The sequence below is a fragment of the Octopus bimaculoides genome, chromosome 2 (assembly GCF_046866305.1).
Source record: "Octopus bimaculoides isolate indiv1 chromosome 2, ASM4686630v1, whole genome shotgun sequence".
NCBI lineage: Eukaryota > Metazoa > Mollusca > Cephalopoda > Octopoda > Octopodidae > Octopus > Octopus bimaculoides.
The window spans coordinates 144,301,034-144,326,033 of record NC_142929.1 but is presented as its reverse complement, the minus strand read 5'-3'; the positions used below and the strand labels follow the sequence as shown (position 1 = coordinate 144,326,033).

Genomic DNA, 25,000 nt, shown 5'->3' with positions numbered 1-25,000 from the left:
GTTTGTTATGTTTTATTTATATTCCTGCAGAACTAATGTGGGGTATAGAATATGGAATATACAATATATAATATGATATACAATATACAATATAAAATAAAATAACATAAAAATGGATGGCACCATGAAAGAAAGTATTGAATGTAGATGAAATATTGAGTGTTCAATATAAAGGATCAAATATATAAATATATAAATATAAATATATATATATAAAGGCGACTCGAGTTTCAGGGCTATTTCCCTTCGTCATGGCCGGTATGACAGACTTTAACAGAGCAGTATAACCCGACCTTGTCCGGGTGTGACTTATTACGCCTTCTACGATAAGTCTTGCTAGGTGAAAATCAACTAAAAAAGAATGCCTTACAACGGAAAAACCCGTATGATGTAAATATGTTCATAATTCAAAAGACGATGAAATTAATAGGGGAAGTCTGAAGGCGTAACATTATTAAGCGTACGTAAATTTCATCCGTCTAATTGGCTGTAGAAATGCTTGTGCAAAACAACTTTTTGCGCTGCCCTGATTATATATATAGTAGGAGGTAAGATGGCAATTTCTGATGAACAAATTGCTGGCGATCTGTTACTACACAGTTTTGCCAGAATTCTATCAGATTAGGCAGAAGATGTTGATGCACCATTTTGCATTATGTTCAAAGTAGCTTCTGGAATGTGGTGAATTGCTGCAGTCTGTTGTTGTCATTTTAAACTGGTTGCTTTCTTTCCCTAGCAAACTCTCTTCTTTGGAGGCATAATCTATGTATATATTAAACAGAACAACACAAGTTATAATAGATGGCAGGGTCGGTACTTTTCACATATCTGTAATTTTTCAGATTAACACCCACACGATTACCCAACCCTAACCCTAAAACCCTAAACCTAACCGTAACACTAACCCTAATCCTAACCCTAAACCCTAACCCTAAAACCCGAACCCTAACACCCTAGTGAAAATCGTGGTATATTTACCAAACATTGACGAACATGAGTTATATTGTTGTCAATGATTGTGTGTACAGGTAGAAGGTAAGAAATATAAAAGTTGTTAGAAACAACAGTCAAATCTCCCTTAAATCACACAAAGTAAACGAAATTTTAAAATGTTTACATCAATGGAATTTTTTCGATGTGAACTTTCCAGTGCAGTAATTACACGCTCAACATATAATATAGAGAGTAAGAGTAAAAGAAGGGGAGAGAGAGAGAGAGAGAGAGAGAGAGAGAGAGAGAGACATAAACTCTAACACTAACACCCTAGTGAAAATCGTGGTATATTTACCAAACATTGACGAACATGAGTTATATTGTAGTGAATGTTTTGTGAGAGAGAAGAGGAAGAGAGAGTGGGGGAGAAAGGAATAGAGATGGTAGCAATGAAGAGAGAGAAAGAGAGAACGGAAGACAGTTATAAAATAGCAATGCGTGCACGTGTTTATATAAGAAACACAGAAACTAAATCTTAAAACTATAATGTTGAATTGTGTATGTGTTTATGTGTATGTTGTTGTCACAGATCACGTATGTGTGGTCGTGTGTGTTTTTACGTTTCTATGTTATGAAAAATATGTTAGAGGTAGAGGAAAGGTATTATATTAGAGAGAGGAAGAAGAAGTAAGAGTGTAAAATGTAACTAAGTTAATCTATGACTTTGTATGTATCATTTTCTCTCTCTCTCCCTCTCCCTCTTTTACTGTTACTCCCTATAACAACGCCGGTACAGGGAGAAGGGAAGGAATATAAATGTTGCTAGAAACGACAGCCAAATCTCCTTTAAATCACACAAAGTAAACGGAATTTTAAAAATCTAATTACTGCACTGGAAAGTTCAGATCGAGAAAATTCCATTGATGGAAACATTTTTACGAAAAAGTGGAAAATGTGGATTTCTATAAACTTTCAAAAAGGCTTCACACAAACACACCATTTCAGATTTATATATTAAGATAGTACACAAAATATCTGTCTCACACGCACACGTGTGTGTGTGTGTGTGTGTGTGTGTGTGTGTGTGTGTGTGTGTGTATGTGTGTATGTGTGTGTGTGTGCGTTTGTGTGTGCATGTACGTCTCACTCTTTCGATTTGTGTTTGTAAAATATGTAACGTAAAGAGCTATGGATTTGAAAGCCGGGTAGATACCTTATTAACTGTCTGTTATAATCCACATCTGCCTAACCCCAACAAATGATAGGGAGCATGCAGAATTGTTAAAGACGGTACTTCGTTCGACATGTAAATCCTGAATTTGTTTCAGTGGAATTCATTCAGCATACAGAATGTATTATTAAAACCTATTAAACAAGAATGGAAAATAATACTGTAAAAATAAGTTTTGAAGATGTATAACAAACACACACACACACACACATACACACCAAAAGCTTCACTGCAGTATCCATTGATCAAACTTCAAGCAACGAACACTGCTTATCCTGAAGCTGCTTAAATAAACGCCTGACTCATACAAAAGTTCGCATACCAGGCTTGAAACTGAAACCCGTCAGAATGAACTTTAGCACAGAGTAATGAAAATAAATTACTTCATCTCTCCTTTGCGTGCTTTGTTTGAAAGAGTATTTCAAGTAGAGATGACCGTTATAGGAAACTCTCGGCTGTTGCCACTGACTAACCTTAAAGACCCCATAATAAAATGTATCCCTGCCTTTAAGCTAGAACCAATAAATTTTTAACACGAAAACAATATCCTTCCTCTGACTTGGGAAAACAATTAACAACTGAACCGTTCTCTCGTACGCCGTTATATTGATGATACAATAAAATATGATAAACAAATGCATGAGGGCAGACTTCAAAATATATCTTAACATGGTGACATCTAGCTGTAACAGCAAGAACAATATCATCAACGATAATTATATTTTTAATGACGACGGTGACAATATAAATAATAATTATCATTCTTTTAAGTTTTAGCACAAGGCAAGCAGTTTAATGCGGAGAGGGTTCGTCTATATCATCGACCCAGTACTTGACTGGTACTTTATTTTATCGACCTGGAAATGATGAAAGGCAATGTTGACCTCGTCGGATTTGAATTCAGAAAGTAAACAGCCGGAAGAAATGCCGTTAAGCATGTTCTCCGACGCGCTAACGATTCTCCTAACTCACCGCCATAATGATAATAATAAGAAAATAAGAGAAGAAAAAGCAATAACTGGAAGGAGAATAAGGGAAATGTAGGAGGACTGACGGGCCAAAAAGAAGAAAACGAAGGAAATGGAAAGAAGAAATAGGAACAAAGAAAATGTAGTAGTAGTTGTAAGCGAAAAATATGAATGAGAAGATTATGAAGAAGAATATGTATAGTGAATATTCTCTTTGTTATTCATAACATTCTAGTGAAATCCGATGGAGCATGTTTTAATAAAACAAGAGATGTTATAATAAAAGTGAGTTTATTGAGCATTGATTCGTGCTTCGTTTGTTCAATGAACGACAGACTTTCTGATTAATGAAAATTAATTATTAAAATTTAAATAAAAGCCAAAGCAAAAAAAAAAAAATGTAGAAAAAATAAAATAAAAACGAAATTATTAATTTAAGAAAACAATCTCCTTTTAGTCGTTGCATATGAAATTGTTTAATGAGAATCGAATACTAAAAAAAAGATATAAATAAAAGGAAAGAGGAGTCAATTCATTAAACAAAGGTTTAATTGGACTGCTTTGATCTGAAAACTATAATGAAATTCAACATGGTTTATTTTAAAGAGAAAATAAATAAATTTCGTGTTCTAAAAGAATGTAAATATAATTTCTGAAACAAAAACGAAGTAAAGTAAAAGAATGTCAATATCTTAAGTGAAGTGTGAGAAGTGTCTCAACATGGCTTTTGCATTAGGGACGAGTAGGTATATACACGCGCATATACGCAAACAGTACAATGATGTTAATACGATGTTAATGGTTTCATGCGAATATTCACGTAATCATTCAGTAGTAGATCACTAGAGGCAACTAAGCCATATCGTCAGGTGTGGGGAAAGACATGATTCTGCCTGATCACAAATGAAACAAAGGGGCAGGGAACTACTTAAGTGATTAAAAGGAAGCGAACATGCAGTGACTCTAATGTTGATTGTTCCACTTGTATTTTTACACCGGGTCTACACCGGTGACACAGCTTACTATCAAATATACGAAAAAGGGATTTTTAATCATACAAGATATAAAATATTATAGAGTTATACGATTCCTTATTGGTATATTGTTTGAGTATGGATGCGGAAATACACTCACATACATAAACTCGTTTGCAAACGCATGCGTATATATGTTTTAACAAGTGATTTGCAATGCACATATTACGTTTTTGCACACGTTTGAGCCATTATATTGAATATGACTGCATGGGCTTTGCATGTGAATAAATGTATATCTATAGCTACCTCTCTATACACACCCACCTATCAATCTATCTATCTTATTATCTATCTATCTATCTATCTATCTATCTATCTATCTATCTATCTATCTATCTATCTATCTATCTATCTATATATATATATATATATATATATATATATATATATATATATATATATATATATATATATATATCTGTCTACCTGCCTGTGTGCCTATCTGTCTGTCTCTAATTTATACATAAATACATAGAGTGTACAGTGTAAACAACTGCATAAATGCTGGTTATTTGGGATTTGCTTATTGAAATCGGGTGGACATAACTACCGGTATTTGGTTTTCTGATTATCAGAATGATGTATCATCAGTCTGGGAGTTGTTTATTTTTGTCAATAAGTGTGGATTAGATTGCATATTCTATCATTCAATTGCAATACGAGGAATGGTTTCATTATTAATCGTTTAATTTCTGGCTAACCACCTACTAACAGACGGGTGCAATCTCAACGCATTCGATCACATATAATACAAGAAAACTCAAAATAAACACATCTATATTATTTAAAAATCCCCCAAAATAGATTATTAATCGCGAACCCATTACTTATAACAAAATACGATGTTAATATTAAACACACATACCAAATATACTAATATCGAGCAATTGCTGATTAATTAGATATTAATTGAATAGCTAATATTTTAAACTCCTGTTTTGTTGTAACAACTAAACAGATAATCCATGTAGAAATTGCGAGGGTAGCAATAAACACAAATACCACGATATGCAGAAAACAAGACTTTGAAGATTTAGAGTCATTAGATATTTTGGTGTTTCGAATAAGAAGAAACTTCGAATGTAAGAGAAATGTCAATAAAACGTAAAGTAAGTCTCTGAATTCTCTCAAGAATTTGACTCAGTGCCACATTTAGGGAGAGGGAGCTGCTCTAGCATCCTACTGGTACTGGTATTCATTACAGTTGAGTATACTGGAGCATCGTCAAATAAAGTGGCTTGCTCAAAGATAGAACGCGCTACACCATCTGGGATTGTACACATGGTATTACGATCAACAACCGTGTTCTCTATGTGCGTGTGCGTATAAAATATGTATGTGAGGGCATGTTTACGTGAGTGAATGCATATGTACGCATATATATATATATATATATATATATATATATATATATATATATATATATATATATATATATATATATATATATATATATATGTATATATATATATATATATCGGATGGGGTCCTGAAAAGTTCCTGGCTTTAAGGGTGTCACGAAAGGCCTTATTGGAAGTCCAATTTTCCGAGTTCTTTTACACGGCCTAGAAAAATTAAAGGACCGCTGCAATAGTTGTGTGAATCTGAGAGGGGAATATGTTGTATAAAATCATAATTTATTCATCGTTCTGTCTTTTGTTTTACCCAAAAGCAGGGACTTTTCAGCACACCCTCGTCTCTCTCCCTCTGTCTGTCTCTGTCTGTCTCTCACTCTCTCTCTGTATATATATATATATATATATATATATAAATATATATATATATATATATATATATATATATATATATATATATATATATATATATATATATATATATATATATATATATATATATATATATATATATATATATATATATATCATTGTATGTGTGTATATATTGCGACTATATCATAACAGCTTATATAGAACTATTTACTTTTTAAGCACGATCGCAAAAATAAAATACACACACACGAACACACACACATACAAAGATTAAACTTGTTGAATGAGTTCTCTTCATGGAAACACGTTGCAGTTTGTTCTGCTTTTATAATACATACAATATGTGACATTGTCTCCTACCGTTAAATTGTTTTCATTTCCAACGCTTTGGTAGAATCTTTGGAATTTTCTAGAAGATCTGGGCATCAATAACTGCTGAGTAAAGAATATGATATTGCCAAAATTAAAAGGAAACACATTGTATTCATGTTCCATGTTAGTTTTCAACTAAAATATGACAATTTCAGATTTTATATTTCAATCATGTGGTATTGTTAATGAACTAGTTTTGAAAATAAAGTTTTATCAAACGATCAAAATATATCATATACTAAAGTGGTATTGTGTTTAAGTTTTTGTGCATTGTTGTTGACCCGAATGTTTCCATTTTTTTAAAACTCGGAGTCTATCATTCACTAGTGAAGATGATTAACGAAGAAAAATAATCAGGGGTTCTATGCTAACTTACTTTTCCTGTTCTTAGAAGCCTCTGTATCGATGCTACAGCACAAGTAGGATTGTGGAAGCCTAGGCTTATTACACTGATTCGATACCACAGCCAAACTTACTCCGATACGATATCGCTTTTACTTCGTGACTCTATATGTGCGTGCTGGGGAAGACATGTTCATTAGTGCAATTTGAACCTAGAGCCCAAAGAAACGGTTAGGTAGCCGTAAGACATCTCACCCGATAGTCAATCAGTTCCACTAAATTAAGAGGGGATACATGTGTTTCATTGATAGACACCGTGCGAATAGAAGGTATAATCGACATTGATTGAACATAGCACAGAGCCTTCTGTCAATCGCTCTACCGATTCTGCCAGTTCGCCACCTTGAAGTTATAACATAAGAACTTCCGTGCTGCAAAGTTTGTCAAATCGATTCTGCGTTGTTAGATGTAGTAAATTACTATATCGAATATTTGATCAGTGTTTGATCAATCGAACATTGAACAAATATGAAAATGAAAAAAAAAAAAAAAGGACTTGTTTGATGTGTCATTTTACTGTATTTTCGCTTGAACTTAAAATTCTTCCCGTATATTGTCAGGGAAAAACCAGAAGCAAACTGGCTTTCATCATGTTCCGGATTACAGTGACGCTGACCTCTAAAACCACACTCTGTAACTTTGAAGGTATACAAATGTATATGTTTTATATTCATACATATTGTGAATTCCTATTAGAATGTAGGCGTTGTGAATCGCATCCTTTTACAGTAACTGAAGCATCTCGTGGGATAGTTATCTTACATAAAAGATGAATCCAGTATCATAGAAATATACAGGTTCTATACCAATGTGTTACACTTTGTCTTAAACGCACGTAAGTGTTACCGATTTGATCTCATTTAATATATGGTGACCATTGGATGTTTATGATATAAGAAGTGATATCACTGAAATTGATTACCCTTAACACGCCATAAAAACTTATGTAAAATAATGTTATACGTTAATATATAATACAAAAAAGCTTTCGTCAGATCTGGTCATACTATTTTATAACCTAATTAACGATATTAATATTTTCCTACAGTGATTGGTACGGTGTGATATTCCCTTTGATCCCAATATAATTTTGTTATTTATTATTTTCTTGTCATAAAATTATATCAATTTGTGGTTGAGATAAATTGAAGTATCAGAGAGAAGAGATACAATTTATAAATAAGTTATTTCTTAACAAAGAACACGATATATTTATTTTTTCCGATGACATACAACCCTCTACTAGTACATATATAGAAATATATATGTGTGTGTGTGTGTGTGTGTGTGTGTGTGTGTGTGTGTGCGCGCGTCTCTGTTTGTCTGTCTGTCTGTACATACATAAATACAAGGTGAGCACGCAGTCACAACTAGAGTGGGAATTTTTAACAAATATTTGGTTGCTTTAATGCAACATTCGTTTAACTTTTCACTCCGTGTTGGCTTCTTTGTCTTTGTGTTCATTGCTTTTGTGATCCATACATACACAGATATTTCGTATTAAGCTTAACAATGATGCACGTTCCCAGAATTTCCGACTGGATTCGAATAGAACCTACCACTCCAAATTCTTGTTACAGTATCCGATTTAATTGTGTTATGGCTACCTTGTACCGGCATAGTCATATGGTATATGATAATGAGATCAAACCAAGTAATGATATTTTGATTGCATTTAACACGCACATTTAAGAGAATGCATAATAAATGAAATAGACATTCGATTTGTTTACGAAAAGTCTTCCTCAGTATACACGTATCAAAATATAAACAAATTTTTGAAATTCACCACCTAATTAATGAGTGAGTGGACACACGAAGGTTGTACTCAACACATTTCGTAAGAGTGGTATTTTTAACAACTTAGTTTTGTCGGTTCGTTCAACGAGCCAACAAAATTTTAATCTGTCAAATGAATATCGGAACTGAAATGGAAATCAAACGCGATCCCCTGTGATGTGAAACTGGGATAATGGGAAAAAATATCTTTTAATATATCATATATTCCACACGTGGATGGGCAATGGCCCAGAGGTTAGGGCAGTGGACTCGCCGTCGTAGGATTACAGTTTCGATTCCCAGACCGGGCGTTGTGAGCGTTTATTGAGCGCAAACACCAAAAGCTCCACGAGGCTCCGGCAGGAGGTGGCGGCGAACCCTGTTGTATTCTTTCACCACAACTATCTCTCACTCTTTCTTCCTGTTTCTGTTGTAACAAAGGGGCTAGCCTTGTCATACTCTGTGTCACGCTGATTCTCCCCGAGCACTACGTTAAGGGTACACGTGTCTGTGGAGTGCTCAGCCACCTGCACGTGAATTTCACGAGCAGGTTGTTCCGTTGATCGAATCAACTGGAACCCTCGTCAGCGCAATCGAAGGAGTGCCAACCAAAATCCCACATCTCGTGTTGGACTATTATCTCCGACTCACCAACGCTCCATTTCCTTGCACTTTCCGTTTTTCTTTCTTTCTTGTCTTTTCTATCTACATGCTCAAACATTGTGTTTTTTTCTCTCCATCAATTGCAGCCAATCGCGTCAACACGTTTGAGTGAAGCTTTGCTAATTTTTTTTTTCTTTCCCTAGCTGTCACCCTAAACAAAAATATAGCATCGGTCGCATCGGTCGGAAACACTGGAAGTTTCACTCTAGAATTTAGATTTATTTCTGCTTCTGCCGCTACTGCGGTCAATACCTGCTGCTACTACAACAGCAAGAACGACATCTACAACAATAACAACAGATACTAAAACTACTACTACTACTACTACTTCTACTACTACTACTACTACTACTACTACTACTACTACTACTACTACTACTACTACTACTACCGCCACCACCACCACGGCTACTGCTACTATTACTGCTGCATCTGTTTATTTGATAGTTTCACTTTCTGAGGTCATTAATCTTCTGACTCCCTGTAGTATAGAATACCAAAAGACAAAATGAAAGAGAGGAGGCGCAATAGAATTAAACACCAAATAACCTGACCATTTGTGAGCATCCAGCGAGAATGCATGTCCTATGTAGAAAAACACCTTACCTCCTGGAATATGTCTACACAAACGGGTGCGCACACATATATATGCATATATATATATATATGTGTGTGTGTGTGTGTGTGCGCGTGTATATGTTTGTATATATTCTTTTATATTCTTTTACTTGTTTCAGTCATTTGACTGCGGCCATGCTGGAGCACCGCCTTTAGTCGAATCAAATTGACCCCAGGACTTATTCTTTGTAAGTCTAGTACTTCTTTTATCGGTCTCGTTTGTCGAACCGCTAGGTTACGGGGACCTAAACACACCAGGGATGTTGGGGGGACAAACACAGATACACAACATATACACACACATACATATATATATATATGTATATATATATATATATATATATATATATATATATATATATATATATATATATATATATATATAGTTTTAGGGAAAATAACCAATTTTCAAGAACTCATCGATGAAAATCTACTATCACACATAGAAAAATTAATAATTAAAAGCACAATAAATGAGTATAATATAAAGTAAAGTAAATATCATAAGATAAATATAATAAAAAGATTACACGTGTTTCATAACCAATTTTCAAATAGAAAAGAAATTTAAATCGATTAAAATCAATTGAAATTATCGAAAATAAATTCTATTCAAAAATATAGCTACTCGTCAGATCGTAATATATATATATATATATATTTCTCATGTTAAACAAATCCCTAAACTCTGTAGAATTGAAATTCTTACTCTACATTGGGTGTGATAGTTTGTTTACATATTAATGTTACTGCAATATTACTTACATTTTATGATTCTTCTTTTCATATTGGTGACCGTTTCTGAAAGTAAAGTAATGTTATTTCGTAACTATTCGTTATCTTGGCCAAATGAGATAATTTTCTATATTTAACAAAAGATTAAACATTACCTAACTGTTCTTGTCTGCCTCATTTAGACTTTGACATGATACTTCCTCGTAAAATTATGGTACCTATAATGTATATGATTTCCTTTGATGGAAGCATTTTTTTATAGTGTTAAGTGTTCATTTTATTAGCTCTGAAACATAATTTTAGCTCGTAGTTTCATATGTGTCAAGTATACAATGTAAAAGCTTCAACTGTCATGATATTTTTTATGGTCAGACATAATCTTTTGATAGTTACTTGATAAGCATGCGTGGAACCTCAGAGGAGCTCAGTAGGAGGAAAGTTTCTCTGCTATTCTGGAAGTTCTTCCGTGGCCGATAGAATGATAATATTCTGCAGTGTATTTCACCTTTAAAGTCGCGTTGGTAGAGCCATAACTGATTTGTTTGGTTATTTCGCCCCCCATGTGTAATCAAGTTTATTTTACTCATAAAATATGAACACAGTCATAATCAGATTCTAAAATTTGCTCTCGTGTCATAGTGTAAGGTGAGTCTCTTTGTAAAATAGGAATGAAACACTTTGATTCTGAAGGCAACTGTTTAGAAGTATCGAAGATATTCATGTACTTATCGATGATAAAGACATCTTCTTCAGAAGAGACAATTGCCCTGAAGCTTCTCTCATTTGTCACCAAAATAAATAAAACAAAATTCAGTAATCTGAGAAGAAATATCTACTCTACCGCTCAAAGCGACAAATCAAAACAGAAAAAAAAATCAAGCTAAGCCTTCTTTAAATCTTATATCCAGCTATCTGACAGAAAAGGTAGCATAAACAAATATTGTCAATGATAGGAAGAAATTAAACGCATGATAGTGATAGGTAATAACCAAGTCTACGGTGTCATAACTAAGCTTTGATTTAGCTACAAAAAAAAAATATTCAAATTGATTGAGGAAAATGTAGGTGAGTTACTCAATAACCGTATTTCCTAATTACAGAAAAATCATTAATAGATAACCAGTAAGGAAAACTTTCATGTTATTTCTAGCATCTTTAAAAAGTATTAACAAATTTTTAGAATTACTCATATTTCTGAATATCACAGTAATATGATTTTATGCGGCGTTGTTTGAGAAGAATATTTATAATGTAGGAAGTTATTACATAAACATAATTAAATGATTCTTATTTTCTAATCAAACACAATATATTACGTAACAGAATAACTTATAAGTATTCAAAATGATTTCTATCATACGATTTCTATCATAATATAATTATTTGCAAGACAGTTTTACATTAAGTACATAAAAATAATGTTGATATTCATTTTTTCTTTGTATGATGTTATTTTGTGAGGCAGAAACTGTGTATTCGAAGCAGACTTGATACATGTCAATGATAAACATCATGTGGAACGTAAAATATTAAATTAGCCTCATAATACTGTCATATTAAATTGTGACAGACAAATGTGCCTATATACACACATACACACGCGTATTTAAGAATACATACATGCACATTTATGTATCTATCTACGTATATTTATATATGTTGTGCATGTAAATATATATGTATATGCGTATATGCATTCACACCCATATATATGTGTATATAAAGTTGGAAAGTGACGTATATATAAGAAATTCGCTTTAAAACGAAGCGATGGTAGGCTCGAATTTAAATCGAGTCTTCGTTTAAGGCGAAGTCACTTCATATAACTTCGATTGACCTATACCGTGTGAATGAAATTGTGTAGACAGAAACGGTCTACACCAGAAACCCGTAAGATCCGCCTTTTGTCTCTTCCAGTAGCTCATCTGTTGCACTGAGGCAATCTTCTTGGTATAGTAGCTCTATGTATATAAATAATTATGAATATACATGTGAAGTAAAGTACGTAAAAAACCCCTTCGGTCATGAATAACCATGGGATAGCACCTAAAGAATTCCCCTCCGAGGCACAAGTATGTGCAAGGTTGTTTATGGAATACCAGTCTTGGTCCATGCATACCGTCCTCCCCTCTCCACGCCACCGACATTATCCAAGAATATAGCAAAGGACGATACAGCTTGGCACCATTGACGTCGCAACTCATATTTCTGCAGCTCAGTGACCTGGAGCAGCGGGAAATAAAGTGTCTTGCTCAAGAACACAACACAACGTGAGTGTGTGTGTGTATTTACATTATATACGTGTAAATATTGTGTGACATGACTATTCTCTTCGTATTCGAGGTCTGATCAATAAGTATCCGGACCTTTGCTATAGTAACGCAGCTAAATCATGCAGAGTGAAGCTGCTTGGCAAAGATTGACCTTGAACTCCGCTGTGCATGCGCACTAACTTTTAACATTTTAACTCACTTTCGCTGTGTACAGCAGTACTTGGAAGGAAGGTGTGTAGCGCGTGAGCGTCGCATTGACCATGACGGAGAAGGTTCTCATGGCGACACCTTCTCAGAGGCCAACGCAGAGTTACAAAGAGTGTATGGATGGGAGTGTATGAGGCCGCACCCAAGTGTACGAGTGGTTCCAAGATGGCCGAAAAACGTCGATATTCACGAACGCTCTGGAAGACCCGCAACCAGCAGAACTGAGAAAAACATCGCAGATGTGCGTGCAACTGTGAATGGAAATCACCAAATAACCATCTGTGAGATATCAGACGATGTGCAGATTGGTTAGGCTTTAGTTTAGTCCATTATCACTGAAGATTTGGGTATGAGACGCGTGTCTGCCAAGTTTGTGTCAAACCTCATTACAGCTGACCAAAAGGACACTCGGGTTTCAGTTGTACAAGATCTCCTGGATTGTGTTGAGGACGATAAAAACTCTTTGAAAACTTTGCGTAGCTCTCTGAGCAGGTATCGACAAACTTTTCGCAAACTTTGATGCAGATTTTCTGCTCAAATTTCTCTGTCATGTTTAATGCGACGATCACACGCTACACAACTTCATTCGAAGCACTGTTTTAAACAGCGGAAGTAAGCTAGAACGTTAAAACTTAGTGCGCATGGACAACAGAAAGGTCAATCTGTGCCAAGAGGCTTCATTCTGCGGGCTTTAGTTTCATTACTATAGCAAAAGTCCGGATACTTATTGATCAGACAACGTTGGCATAAATATTTTATATATACATATACACCGGTACTACATGAAGAAGATTGCTTCGGTGCAACACATGAGCTATTGGGAGAGGTTAAAAGAATTCAGGCTTTACTCCTGAGAGAGAAAACCAGGAAATGCATGTAGTAAGTGAATAGAGTTGAAACATCTTGGAGCGTCTAGTAATTAACGTTGGGATTGAAAGCTGTACTAACCCATGAGTTAAACATCGCTGAATAGTATCGAATAACCCACTCGCTCAATCTTATTAAGGACCGATCCTGAAACAAATTAAAACCTGAAAGTCGACACATTATCAATACCCCGCTAAAAAGCCTCAGAACTCTACAACTCGTTGATATGAATATGTTTAAAGAATATTTAGAGAAATTCATATCTAAACTACAAAAAGAAACGCGAATGAGGTCAGCTTTCTCCAAATAACTGCTTCACCAAAACGAAATCCGGTGAGAGAGCATGGAAGACCGATGAAATAAATGGAACACATACCAATGGTGCCATTCCAGGATGGCCATAGCTTCTGGTGCAGCCAGCAAAAATATACATACATAAATATACACTTATATTACATATTTCTCGTGTTATGATTTCAAACAACCATAATTTTACTCATATAAAAAAAAGAAATGTCTATACATTTGAAATATGAAATATATTTTATCAAGAATGATATCTTACGGGGCTGTAGACACAATTCACTACCATTCAACTTACTCACCAATATATAAACATTGTTATTATATTTATTCTGAAACAGAAAACAATATGTGACTAGACAAATATAATCATGAGATCAATAAGAGAAGGAAGAGAAGCAACGGAGACAGTGTGAATATATAGAAAAATTGTTGAGATTGTTTGGAGTCGTATATGGAATGCTGACTAATTAGATTTAGGTATTATGTAAATAAATATTTAGAAGTCATGACTAGTTATCGGACGTTCTATGTATAATGTCTGACCATCCGAAAAGTAATTTTTTAATGGACTTGTTTTTTTTTTCTTTATATAATGTAATCAATATAGACAGTTAAAAAATTTATATTATGTTATTTAATTTTGAATTAAAAATATCGATAATTATAAATGTGGAATAATTATTATTCAATTTAAAAGATGGAAAAAATAGTTTAAAATCAATTTATTTCGTACTTGTTTTGATATATTAATTCACAAGTCGATACTATTCTTAGCAGGAGTAACAAAAATATGGTAGACAAAATTTGCAATAATAAAGATTATAAAACCGTTTGGCGTGAAATAACCTGTACAAGTAAGTCGGAGATATATAAGATTTTCTGGAGTTTACTTAAAAAAATATATTAAAACTAACTAGCAGGTTTATCAAGATGCGGAAGAAATAACTAACACGTCTCAAATATATACTAATACAGAAATGAGGTTTTTCAAATAACTGGCACTTTCAATATTATAAGAATACGATTGTACAAAACAGTGTTTTCTGTTGATTAGTTGTCACCTACAAAATACAGCTGATCTTCCCATTATGTATGTATATATATATATATATAGTTGAAATTTATAGAAAAGGAAAAGATGAAAACAGGTGTGGGAACAAAACAAGCATGTGTAGTGATATTATTAGCTCGGGAAAAATGGAAAAATCTTTTACCTTTCGAGCCTGCGCTCTTCGGCAGAAAAGAAGAAGAGGAAATAGAGAGAGAAAAAAATGAGAGGGAAAAAACGTGTAAAGTTCCGCGTTTCGGCATGGTGATACTTTTGCCTGAATATAATTTATCTATCTGGTTACTTTTAAGCTAGCTCCTGTGGAGGGATCTTCATTAGGCTTTGGGTCCAACAATGACACTTCATGCACTGAGTGCATATTAAATCTTATTAAACTTACTCTCTTTTACTTGCTTCAGTCATTTGATTGTGGCCATGCTGGAGCACCGCCTTAAGTCGAACAAATCGACCCCAGGACTTATTCTTTGTAAGCATGGTACTTATTCTATCGTTTCTTTTGCAGAACCGCTAAGTGACGCGGACGTAAACATACCAGCATCAGTTGTCAAGCGATATTGGGGGGGACAAACACAGACACACACATATACACACACACACACACACACACACACACACACACACACATATATATATATATATATATATATATATATATATATATATATATATATATATATATACGACGGGCTTCTTTCAGTTTCCGTCTACCAAATCCACTCAGAAGGCTTTGGTCGGCCCTGGGCTATAGTAGAAGACACTTGCCCAAGGTGCCGCGCAGTGGGACTGTACCCGGAACCATGTGGTTTTTATGCAAGCTACGGACGATATTTTTCAAGCAATGAACACTTTTCATCATAACAATGATATAATTTGTCAACTTGGAACTTATTGCAAAGCTGCATGATAAACAACATTTTTGTTTTCCCATTAGAGGGGTCAGTACAATTTTTTTCTATCTAATCTCTGTCTTTCCCTCTCTCTTTTTCTGTTGATTGTTTTCAACCATCCCCATCGCCAGCACCACCACCACCATCGCCACTACAACTTCCATACACACACCATTCAGACTTTTGACGCCACCACCATCTATACCTTTAACTTCGCCGCCTTCCCTCCACCATCATCACCACTATCTTTTACATCGCTCACTCTCACCGTCATCCTGACCACTTCCCCCCCACCATCACCGCTATCATTACCGCCACTTCCGGCTTCATCACAACTACAGTTCATACTAATACTATCACCTCAGTACCATCACAAAAAAGCTAAATGTGTGTGTTCGTTCAGTATGTTATTTCGCATGTTACTTCAGTGTTCAGTCCATCTCTCTCTCACATACGCACTCTTTCTCTTTCACATATAATTACTCCCACCGCCACCATGTACACTACAACTTTCAATAAAAACATCAACTATTCTTAAATTTCTTTGTCTCTCTTTCTCTCCCTCTCTTTCTTTCTGTGTGTTTATCTCTCTCTCTGTCTTCGCCAGCGTCCTCACACTCTCTATGCCTACTATTAATCTCACCCTATCATGAGGAATAGTAGGAGTATCATTGAATAGCGAGAGAGGGGGGGTCTACGCATGACGCACTGATACCCAGAGATTAGCATTCGCATTTATTATATTATACATCATATACTGTCATATTGGTCACCGTAGTGAGCAGCGGTTACTTCATCGCACGGCCTTGATTGATGTTATGGAAGACCACCGGTCCACCTTTCAATATGTCTTGACGATGTCTGGCTTGGAACCACATTCTCACAGATCGTTACCGACGAGTACGTCTGCAGTGGACATGTCCTCTTAGGGTAAAAAGTCGCAGTAAAGTCCGTTTGAACGGACAGACATGTTGAAGTGGCTACGGACATTACATGTTAATACACCTATTGTGCTGATCTCTTAGAGAGATTTCATATATAGCATTTTTGTTTATATACATACACACATACATATCTATATCTATATCTATCTATCTATCTATCTATCTATCTATCTATCTATCTATCTATCTATCTATCTATCTATCAATATATATATATATATATATATATATATATATATATATATATATATATATATATATATAATAGGCGCAGGAGTGGCTGTGTGGTAAGGTAAGTAGCTTGCTTACCAGCCACATGGTTCTGGGTTCAGTCCAACTGAATAGTAACAATGAAATATAAGCCATGGTAGGACATGACTATTGATGTCGCTTGCATTGACTCGATCTCAATTCCCACCGACTTCCATCTGATCGTTACAACATTGCATAATTGTGAAATATATAACACCATAACCCAGCCCACATGGCTTTAAAATGAAACATAAAAAATTATTTTGGGTTTGAGCCACGTGACATTTGTTTCTAACACAAATCAGATTTTCATCGTATAAATAGTTTAACACAAATATTTTCCCTCAGATTTAAATGTTATGCCGAAACATTAGGAAGAAAAAGGCCCCCATGGCCTGGGAAATGGTACCTGGAAAACTTCCTCAAATTATACTAGACCATTTGTTTATGTGTGGATACGTTTTTGATAACAAACCCCAACTCGAGTGACACAAACCAACAGATGTAGTGATGATTTAAGCAAGCAACGCTATAATAAGATAAATATATTATTACATAGATGTGTATGCACGTGTGCATGTGTGAATGTATGGGCAAGTTTTACAGTAAGTGGGTGGTTTGATAACTGTGTAAAACTTTTGAGTTGTACCTATTTAAGTCAAAATATAAAATAACTAAATAAGAAATACAAATCGATCAAGTAAATACGAAACTGAAATAAGTACTGAAGTTGATATAATTCCTGAAAGCCATTTCTTGAAGGCAATGCACCAGGATGTCCGCAATTCATTGACTGAAATCAGTAAAATATTAAAAGTAAATGTTCACACTGCGAAACTAGTATTGGCGTCTATTCTAAGAGATCGACTAAATGGCATAGGTATGAGAAGAATTACTGTGTCATTCGCTACACGTCTGTACCACAGCAAGATTATATATCTGAAACATACAAATATACTAAATTACTTTCAAACTGTTTCCGTTTTCATGCTGTGTTTGATGAAAAGAAAGTTATTTTTTTTTTTAAAGTGGTTGTCAAACTATCAGTAATATGTAAATGAACTTACGACTTGGAAACTAAGAAGTGTTTTCTGTGTAGTTTATTACCTGCGGTATTTAGGCAGAATTCCGAAAGCAACAGTGAATGGTCACGTGTATATTTGTACACACGCTCTCCTTCTTCCTCTCATCCTCTCTATTTCAGATGCATACATACATAAATACATACATACAGACAGACAGTATATATGTATATTAACTATTTACTCCCTCGTCGTCTGTATTCATAGACACTCACAGATACACATATATATATGTATACACACACATATAAATATATATATATATATATGAATATATATATATATATATATATATATATATATATATATATATATATATATATATATATATATACATACTAAATACTTTCATATATACATTATATATATATTCACATATACATTAAACGTACATATACACACACACACAAACATACACACATCTACGTACAAATACACATACATATATAATTTGTGATGAGTTCAGCAAATCGAACATGAATATTATACATAATGAACTCTTTCCGTTTACAAAATCACACATACTAATATAGTTTCAATAGTATTTACTTATTTTTCATCACCTTGCTATTAAGGAAACGAAATATCAGCAGGCTATTATTGATTGGTAGTTCTGAAAGAATTATCATCTACATCTTTCGATATTTACATATCCTTGTGTTGTTACTACTATGTTTTTTGTTTGCTTTTACTTGTATCCTTATATCTTCATTTAAACATAGCTGCGACATTATTAGAGCTCTTATCACGTAAATTTGACGTCCTTTGCGAAACGTGTTACATATAGAGCAGCTGAGATATAGTAGGAAACTAAATTAAACGAAAGGAGAGGAAAGAGAATACTTAAAGTACTAACAGACTATGATAGTAAAAAGACATTTAAGCAGAAAAAAAATGTAGATACTTGCGACCAATGAAGTATCGAATAGGATAAATGAACTAATAAATGTACATTGACTAAATGTTATATAGTGAAATGATTTTGTTTAATTTGTACATTTCCCAGAAGTATTGAAGGAAATTAATTGACAAAGTCATAGAACAATCCTATCACAAGCATAACGCAATGCGTACATCTGGCTCCCCCACCTTTTAAAATACACAAATTCTGCCAGCCAATAAGTACAGCTTCACAATTGCTTAATCTTCTTGAAACAACAAAACAATTAAATCACGATCTATCGTTTCATTAATAAATAATTAACTCACTCGTCAACATAAACTTAGACATTGGTCTAGCCGGAGATTAACCCGGTTTCCAGTGCGTATACCTGGTTGAGATTGAAACACTTCAATCTGTATGGAGACAGGTTTGTTGCAGGTTTAAATTCCGAGCTTTGCATGTAATCATTTACAGTTTCGTGGACAGGAGCAACAAGAAATTATGTTTTGCTGAAGGACACAATGCACCACCTACTCTTGGGACCAAATTCACAATCTTACTATCGAAAGTGGAACAGACTGTCCACTAGGCCATGCATCATATTGTCCAAGCTATACAGAAAATGTCCATGGCTAAAATACTTTCGATAAGATGTTCGGTCACCCACAGTTAAATCACAATGTTTCTAAATCAGAACACTAAAGTCATTACGAGAAACCATTAGCTCACTGTGATTAGAATAAAACTGCAACAAAACTCATATTAATGACACGGGTGCCAGTCTTTAAACCCGACAACAAGCTACTAATGTGAAATGTGATTTACAAATTTGATAAAGAACAGGAAATGTATAAAGTTCAAGACTAAATGTTGAATTAACTATAGAATTGCACATTAATCACTGTGTTCTTTTACACTTATAATAAAGAGCAAAAGAAGCAGCGCATTAGACCAAAGAACACACGATAAACTAATAGTGAAAACTCTATGCACCACCCACACGAAAATAGACGATTAATTAAGAAAAAAAAAAGAACTAACAATCTTTAAAAAAAAAAAGTATTTGAACAGCAATTTCAAGCTTTCGTAGGAATATCGTAGGCAATCACTTGAAATTAGACACTGTGTTTTATAAAGAAGGACCAGAACACACCAATATTGCGTGATCCTGAGAATAAGACCGTCAAGGCCTCGGAAAATTCATGACAGATTGGAAACTGGAGAAATCCACACAAACTGCATGAAAACATGGGAACACACGGGAAATCGGTGCGAGAAGACAAGTGAAAACTAGAAATGAATCCTGTACGCGGATGTGTGATACGAAAATTGTTCCCCACCCACAGGGTTTAGGGTTCAGTCTATTAAGTGCTACATTGGGTATGTGCCGTCTACTATAGCTCCGTGTCAACCAAAGCCTTGTACTGGGTGGATTTGGTAAAGGGAAACTGTGTGTAAAATGTATGTTTATGAGTATATATATATATATATATAAGATCCAAGGATAGAGGTGTAGGAAGAAAGTTAACTTCAAGCAAACCGTAGTACATATAAAAGACATCTTTCAGAGACAATAGTGGTTTATTGAGACGGACGGTTGTCGATGATTTTCTTATCGAAGTACGATAAATTGAAAAAGCTTGAAAACAGTTTCACGGTAGGGAACCACGGTTGCCGGGTGTGAGAATAAGAATACAAGAGAGAGTTAAGGAATGGAGGAGATACATTTCATAGTAAGCGGATCCCCGGAAGTCGTATATATCCAAGCAAGGTGTATAGCACACGCTACTCTTCAGGCCAAGGATACCTTGATTGAATGAAGGCTTACATTGTCGCAAGGAGGTACATGTTAACGCATGGAAGATTCAATCGCACATTCTGATTGAAACTTCCATGCGTTAAAATGTACCTCCTTGCGACAATGTAAACTTTCATTTAATCAAGGTAGACTTGGCCTCAAGAGTAGCCTGCGCTATACAGCTCGCTTGGGTGCTCACTACTTCCGAGCTTCGGCTCATTATGTATCATATGTAGCTGTAGCCCGGATCCTATCTACTCCTTTCTTTAACTCCTGCATATATGTGTACATATGTATATATATATATGTATATATATATATATATATATATATATATATATATATATATATATATATATATATATATATATATATATATATATATATATATAGATATATATATATATATAACGTGAGGGAGTTAGGGGTTGGGGGTTCAACCCACTAAGGGATAGTATCTATCCAGTATACTGCTGGGAGGGTACCCAATTATTGCTACACTAGTGCTATACTAGGTGCAATCAATGGGAGCGGGTAAAAGTGGAGGTTTTACCCAAAATTTGTGTAACAATTAGAAAATGGAGGATAATATGCTGAACCCAACTACTTGCAGACGGTGTATCCCGTTGAATTCATTAATTTAATTCATAGCAAAAGTGACAAAAAAAGGAAGAAAAGAAAAAGAAAGAAAGAACCAAAGCACAGGTGTCTATGGCAGACTATGTTATTTTGCCAACATGGTTTACATATAGAAGTACAAAGTACATAAGGTTCTGTTCATCCTCTAATTCCTTATGTACTTTGTACTTCTATATGTAAACCATGTTGGCAAAATAACATAGTCTGCCATAGACACCTGTGCTTTGGGTCTTTCTTTCTTTTTCTTTTCTTCCTTTTTTTGTCACTTTTGCTATGAATTAAATTAATGAATTCAACGGGATACACCGTCTGCAAGTAGTTGGGTTCAGCATATTATCCTCCATTTTCTAATTGTTACACACACACACACACACACACACACACATACACACACAAACACACATATATATATATATATATAACTTTTATCTCACGTTAATATCGGTTTCAAATTTTAGCACATGACCAGCAGTTTCGGAGGAAGGGTTTAGTCAATTATATTGCCCCGAAATGACGGAAGGTGATGTAGAATTTGAACTCAGAATAGGAGGAGGGATGAAAAATTGCTAAGCATTTTGACCGGCGTGCTAACGATTCTGCCAGTTCACCACCTTATTTGAGGATAATATTGATTTCACGTTTTAGTTTAGCATAACGGTAGAAGATTTTGGGTAATGGCCGAAGTTGATTAAATTGACCCCAATTTTCAGCTGGTACTTATCGACCACGAAAATATAAAAAGTAAAGTCGACACCTGTGGGGTCGACTTTGCTGTTCATCATTTCGAGGTTGATAAAATAAGTACTAGTTGAATACCAGGGACAAAGTCATCAATTTAAACCGTTCACCAAAAGTGCAGACCGTGTGCCAAAATTTCAAGTATGACACGGTCTGATATGGATTATTGCCTGCAGATCAATATAGTTTTATAACTCCGTTGTATATATTATTAACATAATAAAGGTCATCTTCATAATCCGGTGTTTTGCCGATTATTTTGGAATCATCATCATCTAAATATTACTTTATCGAAGTAAGTCAGAAAATTATACGGAATTATATATATATATATATATATATATATATATATATATATATATATTTGCAATGAAAATTTCCATGTGCCAATTAGGTATATATGTTTATATATATACATGTGTGTGTGTATTTATATATATATATATATATATATATATATATATATATATATATATATATATATATATATATATATATATATATATATATATATATATATCTTATATCATATATTATTTACTTACATACGCTCACACACATAACATATTCTCAATAGATGTTTCCTGAAATGCTGTGATAAAGTAATGTGTGAATGATGATTGCATAATAATTGCTAAATTGGCGCGATATACGAATGTTCTTTACGAATGCAAGCAATAACAGAGAATCATATAAGTTGGGGTCGTAAAACCATGTTAAGCGTAGGGCATAAATTCATATTAACGCATGCTATACTTGAAACAGACACTAATGTTAGGGCAAGATAAATATATTGCTTTCGAAAAATAATTGCATACGAAACGAACGGCGAGAAAATTCTAACATAACAAAGATGAAAGCACACTGCTACCTTCATACAACTTCAATTAATACAGGTAAAATTAGGTGTTTGAAAATACATGTGAGAACATACGCCGACAAAAATGGCCATAGCATCCAATGAATCCATGTTTCAACGACTTTATTTAAGCGTGGATGTGAAGAGTATAAAATCTAACGTTTACATGCGCGCACACACAAATCTATTCTGGAGTTCCTTTTTCTAAAGCTGATTTATATTACCTGTCGAATTATACTAGAATCAGAATATCATAGAACATATCTCCACTTACGCGACAAATGTTTTCTATTTATTGGCGGACTTCAATACTACTACTTGACAAGATTCTGCCATGCATTTAATCGAGAGGAGACATTTAATTGCTCACGTTAAATCTGTGTGAGCTGGTGGTAATGATGTTCAACGTCAAATTAGAAGATTACAAGAGCTTCTTCAAAAGAGACTGGCACGCCGTACTCTGGAGGAAATCTTACATTGATATTTGTTCTAATCTACTTAACCCATTAACTGTCAATTTTTTTTACTCATATTTTTTTTGTTTTGCCAGGAGTTAAAATAATATGTAGAATTTAAATTTTCTTCGTTTGTGAATTATTTTGGAATTTACGATAAATTTTTCGAAAAGTCTCAAATGCGGATCGCTGAAAAAAGGCATATTTATCCTTTTCTATTCAATTGCAATAATAAACATATTAGTTTTTTTTTTTCATGGAAAATATAGTATCAAATGCGAATATGTATGAAATATCACTGAATGATATAGATGGGAAATGCAAAAAAAAAAAAAGTTTCGAAACAGTCAATGTTTTTGTAGTTCAAAAATTGCGATTTATGGCACAAAATGTTCTCTAGAATTAGCCAGAGTTAATAACGGCAAACTTTAACTACTATTGTTAAACACACTTCTGCAAATACAATGTAGATAAGCATCTCATTTTGAATACAACGAACAATCGGCAGTGAGACTGTTTTTAGCAGATCCCCTTACTGGGGCTCATGGCAGGCAATGGGTTAAGAGAGTACCAAGCGAGAGCAAGCGAAGACTACTATGCATCAACTGTTACATCCTGAGATTTCCCTGGAACATGGATGTGTGTGTGTCAACAGAGTATCCATGTTTGTTCAGGACTTCAAATTATATCGTTTAAAAGCAACATAATATCCGCTACTAAATCATATTTCGTTGCGGATGTGGCCGTGATTTTTAAAAGCAGTGGACCATTAACTGGGGTACAAGTACATCATTAGTTTACGGCTCATTAACAAAAACAAATGAATATTATTAGTGAGATTGGTTTATACACATATACATAAATACATGCATACAAACATGCATAAATACATATATATATATATATATATGTATATAGACACACAGAGACACACGCACACACATATATATTTCGGTTTTGTATTTGGCTTGCAAGATACTTTATGTGAATTCGTATGTTGAAGCATATTTTATTGTCTGGGGAGAGTCTCTCTCTCTCTCTCTCTCTCTCTCTCTCTCTCTCTCTCTCTCTCTCTATATATATATATATATATATATATTCTTAAAATATATATATATATACACACACATATATATGCATATGCACATATATGTATATATAAACGTGCGGTTAAAAAGATTACTTCGCAAACACATCGTTGCATTATGCGCAAGTGTCTTCTACAATATCCTAGTTCCGACAAATACCTTGTAATTGAAGTTAGTAGGCAGCA

At 34.2% G+C, this 25,000-nt stretch overlaps 1 protein-coding gene across 15 annotated transcripts in view; it reads right to left on the bottom strand.

Moving 5' to 3' along the window:
- Positions 1 to 25,000, bottom strand: part of LOC128247032 (glutamate receptor ionotropic, NMDA 2B-like) — a 1,133,867-nt gene that overhangs the window by 554,822 nt on the left and 554,045 nt on the right. For 5 of the 15 annotated variants that reach the window (XM_089347814.1, XM_089347813.1, XM_089347819.1 and 2 more), the window contains exon 3: positions 10,499 to 10,534. The exons of 7 other annotated variants lie outside the window; for them this stretch is intronic. The gene's annotated coding sequence lies outside the window, so the exon portion shown is untranslated. Of the gene's footprint in view, positions 1 to 2,146; positions 2,299 to 10,498; positions 10,535 to 25,000 lie in introns of all 15 variants that reach the window. 3 more of the 15 variants (XM_089347818.1, XM_089347824.1, XM_089347825.1) reach the window with 1 other exon arrangement.